The sequence below is a fragment of the Dreissena polymorpha genome, chromosome 15 (genome assembly GCF_020536995.1).
Source record: "Dreissena polymorpha isolate Duluth1 chromosome 15, UMN_Dpol_1.0, whole genome shotgun sequence".
In the NCBI taxonomy this organism is placed as follows: domain Eukaryota; kingdom Metazoa; phylum Mollusca; class Bivalvia; order Myida; family Dreissenidae; genus Dreissena; species Dreissena polymorpha.
In genome coordinates this window covers 27,881,950-27,898,134 of record NC_068369.1, presented here as the reverse complement: position 1 = coordinate 27,898,134, position 16,185 = coordinate 27,881,950, and the positions used below count along the sequence as shown (strand labels likewise).

At 37.6% G+C, this 16,185-nt stretch overlaps 1 protein-coding gene across 5 annotated transcripts in view; it reads right to left on the bottom strand.

Annotated features, from left to right (window-relative positions):
* The window catches only part of LOC127860710 (cAMP-regulated phosphoprotein 21-like), a 125,533-nt gene that overhangs the window by 70,391 nt on the left and 38,957 nt on the right, over positions 1-16,185 (bottom strand). The gene's annotated exons all lie outside the window — the stretch shown is intronic.

Sequence of the window (16,185 nt, the reverse complement as noted above, 5' to 3'; positions counted from 1 at the left end):
GTGAGATGATCTTATAAAAAAAAAAAAAAAAAAAAAAAAAAATTAGGGGGGGGGGGGGAGGGGGGGAGGGGGGGGAGGGCACGGGGGATGGTTTGGGTGAAGTCTATTGTGGTATGTCAGGTAAGAGTAGTTTCATCAAAGTATCAATCAAATCTAATCATAAATAAAGAAGTTATGGCAATTTTAGCAAAATTTAATAATTTGACCTTGAGAGTCAAGGTCATTCAAAGGTCAAAGTAAAATTCAAGTTGCCAGGTACAGTAACCTCATGATAGCATGTAAGTATTTGAAGTTTGAAAGCAATAGCCTTGATACTTCGAGTGGATCGAAACACAAAATTTAACCATATATTAAAAGTTACTAAGTCAAAAAAGGGCCATAATTCCGTAACAATGACAACCAGAGTTATGCAACTTGTCCTTTTACTGTACCCTTATGATAGTTTGTGAGTGTTCCAAGTATGAAAGCAATATCTATGATACTTTAGGGGTAAAGTGACCAAAACATAAATCTTAACCAAATTTTCAATTTTCTAAGTATAAAGGGCCCATAATTCCGTCCAAATGCCAGTCAGAGTTACATAACTTTGCCTGCACCGTCCCCTTATGATAGTTCATAAATCTTGCAAGTATGAAAGCAATAGCTTTGATACTGTAGGAATAAAGTGGACCTAAACACAAAACTTAATCAAATTTTCAATTTTCTAAGTATAAAAAGGGCACATAATTCTGTCAAAATGCCAGTCAGAGTTACATTACTTTGCCTGCACAGTCCCCTTATGATAGTTAGTAAGTGTTGCAAGTATGAAAGCAATTGCTTTGATGCTTAAGGAATAAAATGGACCTAAACACAAAACTTAACCAAAATTGTCAATTTTCTAAGTATAAAAAGGGCACATAATTCTGTCAAAATGCATGCCAGAGTTATCTAACTTTGCCTGCCCAGTCCCCTCATGATAGTAAGTAAGTGTACCAAGTTTGAATGCAATAGCATTTATACTTACTGAGAAAAGTGGAACTAAACGCAAAACTTAACCAAAATTTTCAATTTTTTAAGTATAAAAAGGGCACATAATTCTGTCAAAATGCACGCCAGAGTTATCTAACTTTGCCTGCCTAGTCCCCTCATGATAGTAAGTAAGTGTACCAAGTTTGAATGCAATAGCATTGATACTTTCTGAGAAAAGTGGACCTAAACGCAAAACTTAACCGGACGCCGACGCCAACGCCAACGCCAACGCCGACGCCGACGCCAAGGTGATGACAATAGCTCATAATTTTTTTTCAAAAAATAGATGAGCTAAAAATGGTTGCGATAGACACCTATAAACATAGCATATACTGTTAGATGCCCATAATATCACTTTAACCAAGGTTAAAGTTTTGGGACACACACAATGAATTAATGAATGACAGACAGACAGGCCAAAAACAATATGCCCCCGATCTTTCGATCCGGGGGCATAAAAAAATATATTTTCCCAAATGGGACCTAAAAATTCCCAATATTTTTTAAGGTTTCCCCCAAAAAAAATTTTTTTAATAAAACTAAACATGTAAATTATCCGCAAGTCCAGCTCTTTAATTTGAACCTTAAAAAATATCATATTGAAATAACTTTTATTATCCATTTCAAAGTATCTGTAAGCATAAAGTCAACAACATAAATTCCCCAAATTTAGTCAAAAGAATGCGATATTTCCCAATAAAAAGGGACCCAGCCCCATTCCTTAAATGGTGGTACGTTAATATAAAATTGAAAACAGGAGATATGTTTGTCAGAAACACAATGCCCCCTAATGCGCCGCTTTGAATGTTGTTGTTGTTTTTACCTTTGACCTTGTAGAATGACCTTGACCTTTCACCACTCAAAATGTGAAGCTCAATGAGATATACATGCATGCCAAATATCAAGTTGCTATCATAAATATTGCAAAGGTTATGACCAAGGTTAAAGTTTTGGGACACATACAATGACAGACAGACAGGCACATAAAAATGACAGACAGACAGGCTAAAAACAATGTAACCCCGATCAAGATGCTTCATTATTGCAAAAGTTATGACCAAGGTTAAAGTTTTGGGACAGACAGACAGACACACACAATGACAGACAGACAGGCCAAAAAATGATATACCCCCAATCATTCCATCCGGGGGGCTTGAGGAATCACAAAGAAACTAGTTTTCACAATACCATGAACCCTGGCCCCATTCCAAAATTGGTGAGAACAAAACACAGTAAACAACTACATTCTCTCATTCATAAATAACTTGAGGGAAAATCAGCACGAAACAAATATGTATCAGACACAGAAGCGTTAAGCTCATATAAATGGAAATAGATTTTCCTCTGTCAACACAAGCCATGAATGAATTCATTAAACTAGAGTGTTCACAAAGCAAATGATGACGCCACACGACACGCAACAAACGACGGACAAAAGGCGATCAAAAAAGCTCACCATGAGCACATTGAGCTCAGGTAATCTAAAAACATTTACATAACAAGGTGCCCCCCCCCCCCCACCCACCCACCAACACCAGAAACGTCCCCAAGGCGTCTGAAAAAATCCTGTGGAAGAACTGGAGTTTTTTCTGTCAACACAAGCCATGAATGAATTCATTAGAAAAGGTCAAAATCATGCTTTGACTGTCACATATATCGGAATCCTCATAATTTCTATGGCACATAATTCTTCAGCGATACTCCCACACACAAGAATCCAGACAACATAAGTTAATTATAGAGACATTTGTACATGCTTCACATTTAACTTAAGAAAATAAGCCCTCTGGGAAATTCATATGCCTAGTGTTGTCCCATATAAGCCAGTACAGTCAGGAGAGGCTAATCAGAAGTACACTCAGGACAGGCTAATCAGCAGTACAGTCAGGACAGGCTAATTAGCAGTACGCTCAGGACAGGCTAATTAGCAGTACAGTCAGGACAGGCTAATTAGCAGTACAGTCAGGACAGGCTAATTAGCAGTACAGTCAGGACAGGCTAATCAGCAGTACACTCAGGACAGGCTAATCAGCAGTGCAGTCAGGACAGGCTAATTAGCAGTACAGTCAGGACAGGCTAATTAGCAGTACAGTCAGGACAGGCTAATTAGCAGTACAGTCAGGACAGGCTAATTAGCAGTACAGTCAGGACAGGCTAATCAGCAGTACAGTCAGGACAGGCTAATTAGCAGTACAGTCAGGACAGGCTAATCAGCAGTACAGTCAGGACAGGCTAATCAGCAGTACAGTCAGCACAGGCTAATCAGGGATGACACTTTCCGCAGAAACTCGATTTTCGCTAGGAACACTGGAAGACTTCCTTTAAACTAAAAATACAATAAAAAGTGTGGGAGCAGTGGTCTAATGGTAGGACGCTGGTGTAGGGATAAAGAGGTCCCGGGTTCGAATCCCGCCCCAACCACTGGACTTTCCTTGAGCAAGAAATTTATCCCACATCTGCTCCTCTCCACCCAGGTGTATAAATGGGTACCTGTGAGGGAAATAAGCCAATGTGCCGTGGCTGCATACTGCGCCAAGATGTTAACGGACAACTTATGACCCAGTGATCAGGGAAAAACTGTAAAGCGCCTTTGAACGCCCATCTCGAGTATGAAAAGGGCGCTATATAAATGTGGTATAAAAAAAAAAAAAAAAATAAAAGCAGAAAGTGTCTGCACAGGATTATTTGGACAACACTTTAAAGACATGCATTAAGATCAGTTTCTCCAGAACAAGTCTCATAATATTCAGTGGGTTTTTTTCACCATTTTTGGAATGGGGCTGGGTCGATCTCAATATATTTGACCTTTAACCCTTTACCACTTAGAGACGTTTTAAGACGCATTTGCAGTTCCTTACAAAGTTACATTTAATTTAAGACCTTTCTTAATACATTCCAGTTTTAAAGGCTTCATTTCCAACTCTTAGATACTGGTGAGCAGCAAACAGCATAAAACCAGAACAGACTGCGAGTTACTCACAGGCTGTTCTGGTTTTATGCTGTTTGCACAGAGACATTTTCACTTAACTTCTGAGTGGGAAAGGGTTAACCTTGAAGGATGAACTTGACCTTGACCTTTCACCACTCAAAATGTGCAGCTCAATGAGATACACATGCATGTCAAATATCAAGTTGTTATCTTTAAAATTGCAAAAGTTATTGCCAATGTTAAAGTTTGATGCAAACAAACCAACAGGGCAAAAACAATATGTTCCCCAGTATAGACCGGGGGGACATAAACATTGAGAATACTCGTGTTTCCAGTATTAAATTTATATGAATGAGAGTTGAACAAAATATTGAAATCTATAAAAACAAACAAGGGACAAAATTGTCACAAAACCAGGTTTTCATTGTGAAAAAAAATCTGATAAAGGGAGACAACTCAAACTGAACTTTTGAAATGAACAAAGAAAATTAACCCCCTTTGTAAGTTTGTTTTAAAATAAATCTATTTTTAGTCGTGGCGACCTTGACATTGGAGATATGCACATGAATTTTTTTTTTTTTTGACCTTTGACCATGAAGGATGACCTTGACCTTTCACCACTAAAAATGTGCAGCTTCATAAGATACACATGCATGGCAAATATCAAGTTGCTATCTTCAATATTGCAAAAGTTATGAGCAACGTTAAAGTTTCCGGACGGACACACGGACGGACGGACGGACGGTAAAAATTTGTGTGCGTATGGAAAGGCGTTGTCCATATACACATGCATACCAAATATGAAGGTTATATCTCAAGGGACATTTATGGCCATTTTTGACCTTTGAACTCAAAGTGTGACCTTGACCTTGGAGATATCGACGTAATTATTTCGCGCGACACACCGTCCAATGATGGTGAACAAATGTGCCAAATGATTTTAAAATCTGACAATGAACGACATAGTTATGGCTCGGACAAGCTCATTTATGGCCATTTTTGACCTTTGAACTCAAAGTGTGACCTTGACCTTGGAGATATCGACGTAATTATTTCGCGCGACACACCGTCCAATGATGGTGAACAAATGTGCCAAATGATTTTAAAATCTGACAATGAACGACATAGTTATGGCCCGGACAAGCTTGTTCCGCCCGCCCGCCAGCCCGCCAGCCAGCCAGCCAGCCAGCCGGCCAGCCCGCCCGCATTCGCCAATCTAATAACCAGTTTTTTCCTTCGGAAAACCTGGTTAAAAATATATATATATATATATATATATATATATATATATATATATATTTTGGAAACCTTCTATTGGGAATTTTTAGCTCCCATTTGAGAAAAAATATACTTATTTCTATTGGGAATGGGGCGGATTACCGCAGGGTTCGACATTAACTTTTTTTACAGCAAGACCGTCGGACCAGCTCCTCTTAAAATGTACTAGCCCGAACCTGATGTCTACTAGACCACAAATGACATAGCAAATGAACACAATTGTGTCATGTAACTGTTTAATCAGGATTTATCAGTAAATAATCAGTGAACACCAGATCGTTTTTGATGCATAAAGTAAAACAATAAAATAAAACTTTTTTTTGCTTTTCTCCGTCAAATTCAATCCATGCGAACTGACTCGATTTTCCATTTAGGATAAAATTGACGTTTTCGTGTTTCTTCATATTTACGTTTCGTGTCAGCTTAAGCGTCGGATTCTTTTTTATTAACTGATTTGTCGGAAGAAAATCCGAACTTGAACAAAGCCATTCTTTAAATTACATTCTCTTGTTTGCTATGAAAAAATGTTTACATTGACAATACCGATTTTCGATAGAAGTCGTAAAATCATGCTCTACAATTTTACGACACTTCAGAAAATCTTTAATATTCATGACAACTTGACCAATTGAAACAAGCAATTTCTGCAGGAAGCTCTCCTTTGCGTCTAAAAATAGCGATGAATCATGTGGATGCTCCGCGTTTATTTAAATACACTAGTTGTAATGTAAATAACGGATACGAGAGCAATTTTACACATTAAAAATAAAGGTTTTCACAGCAGTTAGTTATAGTTATATGAATCAGTATAGATTTTTTTTATGTACGACCAGTCGGACAAGCTAGCCCGCAGTTTTACTAGCCCGACCACCGATCTTACTAGACAATGTCTGTCGGACGTGCCTTAGTGTCGAACCCTGTACCGGACACCATTTTGAATTAAACAAGATGTGTTTGTTAAACACAATGTCCCCCTATATGACGTTTGACCTTGAAGGATGAGCTTGACCTTGACCCTTCACCACTCAAAATGTGCAGCTCCATGAGATACACATGCATTTCAAATATAAAATTGCTAGCTTCAATATTGCAGAAGTGACATTACATGAGCAATTTTGACCCATATATTTGACCTTGAAGGATGACCTTGACCTTGACCTTTCACCACTCAAAATTTGCAGCTCCATGAGATACACATGCATGCCAAATATCAAGTTGCTATATTCAATATAGCAAAAGTTATTGCAAAATGTTAAAGTTGGCGCAAACAGACCAACCAACCAACAGACCAACCAACCAACCAACAGACAGGGCCAAAACAATATGTCCCCCACTACTATAGGGGGACATAAAAACAACTGATATACTGACTGTCAAAGAACCAAGCATAAAAGACTGCCAACAAAATCAAATAGTACACAATTCCATTCTGACATGGATGCTCTCAAGACATGAAAACCAATTATCGGGTAGGAAGGTCTGGCGTGGGAGGCAACATCTGCATCTGACAGAGGAAACTTATTTCTCCAATAAAGTCATCGATAATATCACGGCCAATGTGTAATGACCTTGCACTAGAGCTGTGAGTGGGTGAACAAACATGGAATAATTGTTATACTTGAGGATAAAATGTTAAATAAAATTTGATTTGTTCTTGGAAAAAAAAGGTTAAATGTACATGTATGTCCTTAAAACATGTATGTGCCTTAAAACTTAAGTTTTTTATTAAAGAACAGACTTCCTTTACACAAAAAATACCGTAATTACTCTATGTTTTCGGACACTTAAAAATAATAAACAGAATTCGTGTCCGAAAACATAGATAAAAAAAATATAAACAAAATTTTGAGACATACAAAACGGACCAAAACTCATGTGTCCGAAAATAAAGAGTCACGAAAAATAATTATTTTTGCTAAAAAAGGGGTTGTCCAAAAACTTACAGTGTCCGAAAACATAGAGTAATTACGGTACTACAAAAGTGAACTGCGCTAATCTAGGACAACACTTTCTGATAAGATGGACTTTAGTTTAGAAGACTTCCTTTAACCCTTTGAGCGCTGGAACCGGAATTTGAAGGCCTTTGCAAACAGCTTGGATCCAGATGAGACGCCACAAAATGTGGCGTCTCATCAGGATCCAAACTGTTTGCTATTCTGATAGTATTCTTTGAAAAAAAAATCGAAGAAAATGCTAATTATAGAAATTTATCAGACAGCATTTTAGCAGACGACAAATTTCCCAGCATGCAAAGGGTTAATGAAAAATAAAAACAATCAGAAAGTGTTTTCCCTGATAAGCCTATGCATACTGCACAGGCTAATCTGGGACTACACAGGCTAATCTGGGACAACACTGCACAGGCTAATCTGGGAATACACTTCTCGAACATGCATTAAGCCCCAATTTCCCTGAGCAAGGCTCAAACAGATTGTTCTGCTGGGATTGTAATTTTTAAACTGATAAAAATATCCCAAATCGGACTGCAGTTGGTTTTAAAATACATACACATACAATTTTTCATCAGCTGGGCATGAAAAGATGAAAAATTGGGAAAACCAGCAGAAAAATTCACCAAAAGATAAAAGCTTGCTCACAATTCTGAAGTTTCATCACTAGCAAGAAAAATGTGTACAAGGATGACCTAGATCCAGATACTGTAAAATCATTATTATTTGTGAAACAAACATTTTCACAGATTTCGAGGCCCTGATCAATTACTTTATGTTTCACAGATTTCCGGGTTCCCTTATCCATAACTTTAATAAAACAAACACATGGGAAAATGACAGTTGCAAATTCCTCTTTTTCCCAGAATTCAGAAATCCGCAAATTTTGGTGGCCACAAAATAGTCCTCTTTTGAAAAAAAACACGAAATTTCATGCCAACAAATAATACTTATTTTACAGTATCCAGGTAAAACAGCACTGACCACTGGCAGAGAAGAGACTGACCAATGATATTAAGGTCAGCATTGAAGTGCAGAAATGTTATTGTGTACACGGTCAATGACCCTTCCACTGCTGTTTCTGTCTAAGCCACCCACACAATCTCTGCAAATGTTGCCACAAAATGTGATCCTGTGATTACAGCAGTTATCACTTTTGCTTTATATTTTACAGCCTGTGCATTTTTGATTGGGGAAAAGTGTGATAGACCATGAAATTGGGAAAATTAAACATTATTTATATAATTATAGATTACTGTATAGCAATTGTTTATAAGAGCATGTTAAACTGCTTTTTAAATTTTATATTACAAAGTGCTGGGGAATTAAATTGCTGTATAATAAACTCAACAAGACTATTGCCAAGCAATATATGTCCCCTACCGGCTCCACCATTGTCAGATTTTTTTATATATATTTGTTGCCCTAGCAACTAGTATTTTTGACATAGGAACAAAATGAAATGACGTGCATCATGTTCATATTGCCATGCATCCATGTTTCAAGTTTCATGAAAAAATATTTAAAACTTTTAAAGTTATCGCAGGATCCAGAAAAGTGTGACAGACTCACAGACTGACGGACTAACAGACTGACTGACTGACGGACTGACGGACACACAGAGCGCAAACCCTCCGGTGAAACCGGTAGGGGACAATAAACCAATTATTGAGTTAATTAGAAAAGTTAGCAAATTTTTGGGGAAATTTTGGGAAAAAATGTTTCTTTTTGCCATTGGGAAACAGGCTTTTTTACTTTGTGCAATTGGGTAACAGCCTGTAAGAGGCTGTAATTATTGGCAAAACAAATCACTGTGTAAGTACAGGGGAGTGCTAAACAGGCACTATGAACATGGACACTTAAAACCTACTGGAAGTTGTGGAGTGCTAAACAGCCACTATGAACATGGACACTTAGAACCTACTGGAAGTTGTGGAGTGCTAAACAGCCACTATGAACATGGACACTTAAAACCTACTGGAAGTTGTGGAGTGCTAAACAGGCACTATGAACATGGACACTTAAAACCTACTGGAAGTTGTGGAGTGCTAAATAGGCACTATGAACATGGACACTTAAAACCTACTGGAAGTTGTAAGCATTTGAGCCACTCTGGGAAAATGGGGCTTAATGCGTGTGCGTAAAGTGTCTTCCCAGATTAGCCTGTGCTGTCAGAAACTTTAGAGCTAAAAAAGATTTTAACTAAGAAGAGCTTCCTTAACCCTTTCCCACTCAGAAGCAAAGTGAAAATGGCTATGTGTAAACAGCATAAAACCAGAACAGACTGCGAGTAACTCGCAAGACTGCGAGTAACTCGCAGTCTGTTCAGGTTAATGCTGTTTGCTGCTCACCAGTATCTACAGGTTGGAAATGAAGCCTTTAAATCTTGAATCTAGTAAGAAAGGTCAGGGTTCGACACTAAGGCACGTCCGACAGACATTGTCTAGTAAGATCGGTGGTCGGGCTAGTAAAACTGCGGGCTAGCTTGTCCGACTGGTCGTACATAAAAATCTATACTGATTCATATTACTATAACTAACTGCTGTGAAAACCTTTATTTTTAATGTGTAAAATTACTCTCGTATCCGTTATTTACATGAAAACAAAACTAGTGTATTTAAATAAACGCGGATCATTCACATGATTCATTGCTATTTTTAGACGCAAAGGAGAGCTTCCTGCATAAATTGCTTGCTTCCATTGGTCAAGTTGTCATGAATATTAATGGTTTTCTGCAGTGTCGTAAAAATGTAGAGCATGATTTTACAACTTCTATCGAAAATCGGTATTGTCAATGTAAACATTTTTGTGTAGCAGACAAGAGAATGTAATTTAAAGAATGGCTTTGTTCAAGTTCGGATTTTCGTCCGACAAATAAAAAAGAATCCGACGCTTAAACTGACACGAAACATATATATGAAGAAACACGAAAACGTCAATTTTATCCTAGATGGAAAATCGAGTCAGTTCCCATGGATTGAATTTGACGGAGAAAAGCAAAAAAAGTTTTTATTTTATTGTTTTACTCTATGCATCAAAAAAAATCTGGTGTTCACTGATTATTTACTGATAAATCCTGATTAAACAGTTACATGACACAATTGTGTTCATTTGCTATGTCTGATCATTTGTGGTCTAGTAGACATAAGGTTCGGGCTAGTACATTTTAAGAGGAGCTGGTCCGACAGTCTTGCTGTAAAAAAAGTTAATGTCGAACCCTGAAGGTCTTTAATTTAAGTTAACTTTCCAAGAGACTACATAAGCAAAAAAAATACGTATCTAAGTGGTAAAGCGTTAAAACCAAAAATATATAAAAATGTGCAAAGTGTTGTCCATTATAAGCCTGTGTAGACAGCATACACATTAAATAATACTAAGCATACTCACCACCCCCCTCCCATCACTTACCCCCCCTCCCGTCATCCCTCCTCATGAATCATCAGTCACAATTATGTAAAGGTGACGTTGCTCTCTGCACTATGCCATGTTTTATTAACCAAGTCAGCTCATCTCTACCCGGCCTGTCATATCCAGTGACTTATAACCAGTTTGCACTTTCCCCCATTTGGCCCCATATCAAACACAACCTTCAATGTGTGTCACGACTGGCAAGGTTTCAAAGGCGGTGTGGTTATCACTTTGTGCTGTGCTTTGTTCGTAGTTGGTGGTGTTTATATGGTTGTTATATACCAATTTGTGGATGTAATTGCAGTTACATTGTGGTGCTGATAGTATTTATTTTGTAGCTACTGCTGCTGCTGCTGCTGCTGTGAGATACTCGCAGACTGTTCTTAGATACGTATTTTGACGCATTTGTAGTCCCTTTAGAAAGTTTAATTTAATTAAGACTTTTCTTACTAGATTCAAGATTATGAGGATTCATTTTGTACCCTTAGATACTGATGAGCAGCAAACAGCAGAAAACCTGAACAGATTGCGAGCTACTTGCAGGCTGTTGTAGTTTTATGCTGGTGGCAAAGGCCATTTTCACTTTGCTTCTTATGGGGTAAAGGGTAAAAGCGGATTCCATATAGCCATTTTCACTTTGCTCCTTAGCAGGAAATCTGGTTAACTGTTCTGGCCAAGTAATGTTCACAAGGCTTCACAAAAGACTTAAAAGGAAAACTGCCCGAACACCTGTAGCACCTATCTTTTGAACAAACCAGAAGTTTTTTTTTCAATCGAAATCAGGTCCGGTAATCTGCCGCATTCCCAATGAAATAAAGTATATATTTTTCCAAAATGGGAGCTAAAAATTCAAAGTCAAAACGCAACCATTTTTCCCAATTTAAAGGGACCCGCGGCACCAGGCCCAAAATGGTGGGAAAAAAAACACCGCAAGGTGAAAAAAAGTATTTTCAATATTATATTTACTAAGGAACTTAAGAACCAGTACTTGGTGTCTATGAGGTTAATCTAAAGAATGCTCCCACAGCCAGGATTGAACCCTTGACCTTCCTAGTCGCTAGGGGGCCACCATAATATAGGGAGAAACAGTTATCATCTCTTACTCAACATTTATCAAGAGCAATAGCTTCTTGGTGTTAACATGCTTTTTCTTATCATTTTTGGAATATGACCACTTCCCATACAATGGGGATTTTTTACATCAATTTACTATAACTTGGGACAACAAATTTAATGTTTGCTCCATAAATTTTGAACTAATGGTGATACAACTTTCATAAAACATTAAATTCCAAAAATGAAGATATTGGTAAAATGGATAATACAACTTCAAAACTCTTTATCCTTAGATCTTTCTTTATAATTTAACATCAAACAATAAATTGCGATTTTTCAAACTGGATATGGGGAAAAACAAAAACTTTTGCGATTTGAAATATGACCCAGTAACCGCTTTAAAATCAGCAAATCAAAAAGCGGTGAATATTTCATTAAAGAAATTACAAACATTTAAATAAAATATAACACTGTTTCCATGTAATAGGTTAGGTTAACCCACATACCTCGAAAGTTTACGTGACATGCTGAAAGCTTCAATGGCATTAGATCATCCACATTAAATTGTTACTCCATAATCAAGAACTTGCATATTTACACTGCTAAATTCCAATCAATGTTTCTTGGGTGATTCTTTTATCCCTTGCACACTAGTATCGTTAAGCATTGTTCTAATTGGAAGAGAAGACGTAATCGTTAAGCAGGGCAATCGTTTGCAGACTATTGGCCAATAAATACAGAAGCTATGTTCTAAGAAATGTAGGTTGTGTTGTTTTTTTAAGCGTTCTCAAAAGGTTTGTCATAATGTTTAATACAATACATGTTCATATTTATAATGTTCTGCAAATATTTGTCTGTCAATCATAATACCCAGCAAATATTCCCATCAATGGTCGACAAAAATTCTTCACAATGTTCTACAAATGTTTTTAAATACGTTATCTACATATTCTCCACATGGTTCTACAAATATTCTTTACAGTTTTCTACAAATATTCTTTATAATGTTGTAATAGTAGGCATAACATTGTTCTACAAATGTGCATTATATTGTTTGTCCAAATGTTTTACAAAATGTTCCCCACATTGTTTCACAAATGTCCTTCAACACAATTCATTGCACTGGAATTATTTTTCCACATTCATGTATATAATGGCTGCATAATGATTGTTTTGTTTGTTGTTCGACATAACTGCTCCATGAATGATATATTTCACATTGATCCCCAACTTTAAAGTGTTCTTGAAAAAGTTCACAACGAACTGTCCACTCTTTAAAGTCCCATTTCTCAAGCTGAATAAAATGTTGTTCCATGAAATGACCCTAGTTCTGAGAAAACCGGGCTTAATGCATGAACCTACCGTGTCGAACCAAACTAGCCTGTGCACCAAACTAGCCTGTGCACCAAACTAGCCGGTGCAGCCCATGCAGGCTAATCAGGTGCTACACTTTCCTCCTAAGCTGGATTTTTGTTTAGAATAGACTTCATTTTAACAAAAAACTCCATTAAAAAAAAAGTGTCTTCCCTGACCAACCTGCGCTGACTGCACAGGCTAATGGGGATGATCCTTTCACAGAACAAGGCTCAAATGTTCTTGTTTCATAAAATAACAAACACAATTGCTACTTCATACATACAAACATGGATAACCAGAAGTATCCTATACCTTCAGTCTTAGTTAAAGCTAAATTTCCCTGCACTGAAAACTAGCACCAGTTGGTGGCTACATAATTTCCAATAAAAACTTTGTATTGATACAAAAACTGCAAACACTAGATGGCTTTCGCGTTCAAACACAGACGAGTTAGTCAATAAACTCTTTTTTGTAGGGCTTAGAACTAATATTTATCAAACAAAGCTCTGTAATTCATAGCTCTACAAACTAGTTTTGGACACAGCATCAATGGGACATTGGAAAAATATTCCTATAACACTAAGTGTTTAGTACAATCAATGCTTGAATGGGGGAATGTAAAGGCTAGATGCTAATCAAAGCTCTCTGTTTACATGCTATTATCTATGACGGTTGGTTGATGTAATTCATGACATTGGAGACTTTGGTCACCTTGTGCTCCAGAAACACTGCAGTATAACAGGGACCTCGTTTGGCCGTTTTTGGGGCCCCATTCCCCCTTAAAATAGTATACTTTTGTCCCCTATTTCAGATAAAAATTACCCCTTCCACAAAAAAAATAATAATTTGTGTTTTTTAACCGGTTAAATAAAATGAAATTTGGGGGGGGGGGGTTAGTGTGATGGTGTGGTGGTCATTTGTGAGATGATCTTAAAAAAAAAAAAAATATATATAAGGGGGGATTCGGGGGGATTCGGGGGGGGGGGGGGGGGGGGGGGGGGGGGAGAGGGGGGGGGGGATTCTTGGGTGCGAAGGATGACGGTATTTCAAACATAAAAAATAAAAATAAATATTTGTGTTTTTAACCGTTTCAAAAAAAAATTATTTTGGGTAGGGGGGGGGTGGGGGTGGGGGGGGGGGGGGGGGGTATAGTGTGAGGGTGTGGTGGTCATTTGTGAGATGATCTTAAAAAAAAATAGGAGGGGAATTCGGGGGGGGGGGGCACGGGGGATGGTTTGGGTGGAGTCTATTGTGGTATGTCAGGTACAGTACAGGCAATGTGTACTTTGACAAAAACGCGTGTCCAAGGTGTTCAATTTTTCCGATGGGTGACATTTCGCGGAGGCGGACACGCTACTGACCGCGGTGTGCGGCGAACACCCGAAATTGCTGCGATTGCACGCTATTGGTAACGGGAACACCGTGATCACCGCGATCGCTGCGCAGCCACCGTAAACATCTGTCTGCGAGGGTCATTCACACGTTTTAAATGTACATGTACAAAATAAAATCATGTACTTCATGTACATGTAGATATTATGTGCACATTTTTTATGTGTACTTAAACTCGGGCAGTACGTTAAGTCGGAAACTAAAACTAAGCGTTTAGATGATCAATACCATTAACTTTTATGGTGTTAATCAATTCAATTGCCCTTTTTGTTTTCACAAAATTGGGTTTCATTTTCCCAATTTCCAGACAATGACTTGTACATGTTGCATGAAATCTAAATATAGCGTGTTACAGCGTGTTTGATTTTTATTTTATTCAGATGAAATGTCAATTCCAAATCATTCGCGAGCTACCCCGGTACTTGAGAAGAAATTCACTACGAAACTTTAAATCGAAATTAAAAGATCCCATTGTTGTCTGCGCTACGAAGATTTTGTGTCAAAAATAAATACACCCACGCCAATTTTCGCGCGCTTTTTATGGTTCAGAACAAAGAAAATGAAAATATCATGGGCATATATACATGTATTTATTTGTGGCTACAATTTGTAACAGAACATGATCTCTACACAACGCGCACACTAGGCGTCAGGTGATTTACGAATGTTGGAATACACCTGTTCTGATTGGGCGCTTATTTCATCAAATCTTTAAATAGAAACATATGCAGAAATTCATTTGATAGTTTAGAGATATGGCGGCCGTTTGCGATTTTGCATTTCTATCACACTTTTATCGTCAACATTGACCAGAATTTGCATGAAATCGGAAATCTCGGGATTATCGGGTAATGGACAGAGACGGGAATTTTTGCATGTATGCGGTAATTGAGTGTGATTGTTCGTAATCGTTGTTAATTTTTTAGTCACCAAATGACACCTATAACATTCAAACGCACGGTAGATTCTTTCTGCAAATTGGTACCGACCTATGTTTATGTTCAATTATTTTATTTCTAGCGAACACGATAAACACTGCGGTAGATATTATGGGTCCGCGGTGATTCGCGGTGTCCACCTTATGGAAAACAGCCCCCGCGAATATTTGATCTGAGCACCCATCGCGGGGGTCGTTTGGTAAGCGAACACCGTAAAATGAACACCGCAACGAGTGGCATTTGTCAAAGTACACGTTGCCTGTACTGTAAGAGTAGTTTTGTCAAAGTATCAATCAAATCTAATCATAAATAAAGAAGTTATGGCAATTTTAGCAAAATTTATTAATTTGACCTTGAGAGTCAAGGTCATTCAAAGGTCAAGGTAAAATTCAACTTGCCAGGTACAGTAACCTCATGATAGCATGAAAGTATTTGAAGTTTGAAAGCAATAGCCTTGATAGTTAAGAAGTAAAGTGGATCGAAACACAAAATTTAACCATATATTCAAAGTTACTAAGTCAAAAAAGGGCCATAATTCCGTAAAAATGACAACCAGAGTTATGCAACTTGTCCTTTTACTGTACTCTTATGATAGTTTGAGAGTGTTCCAAGTATGAAAGCAATATCTATGATACTTTAGGGGTAAAGTTGATCAAAACACAAAACTTAACCAAATTTTCAATTTTCTAAGTATAAAGGGCCCATAATTCCGTCCAAATGCCAGTCAGAGTTACATAACTTTGCCTGCACAGTCCCCTTATGATAGTTAATAAGTGTTGCAAGTATGAAAGCAATAGCTTTGATACTGTAGGAATTAAGTGGACCTAAACACAAAACTTAACCAAATTTTCAATTTTCTAAGTATAAAAAG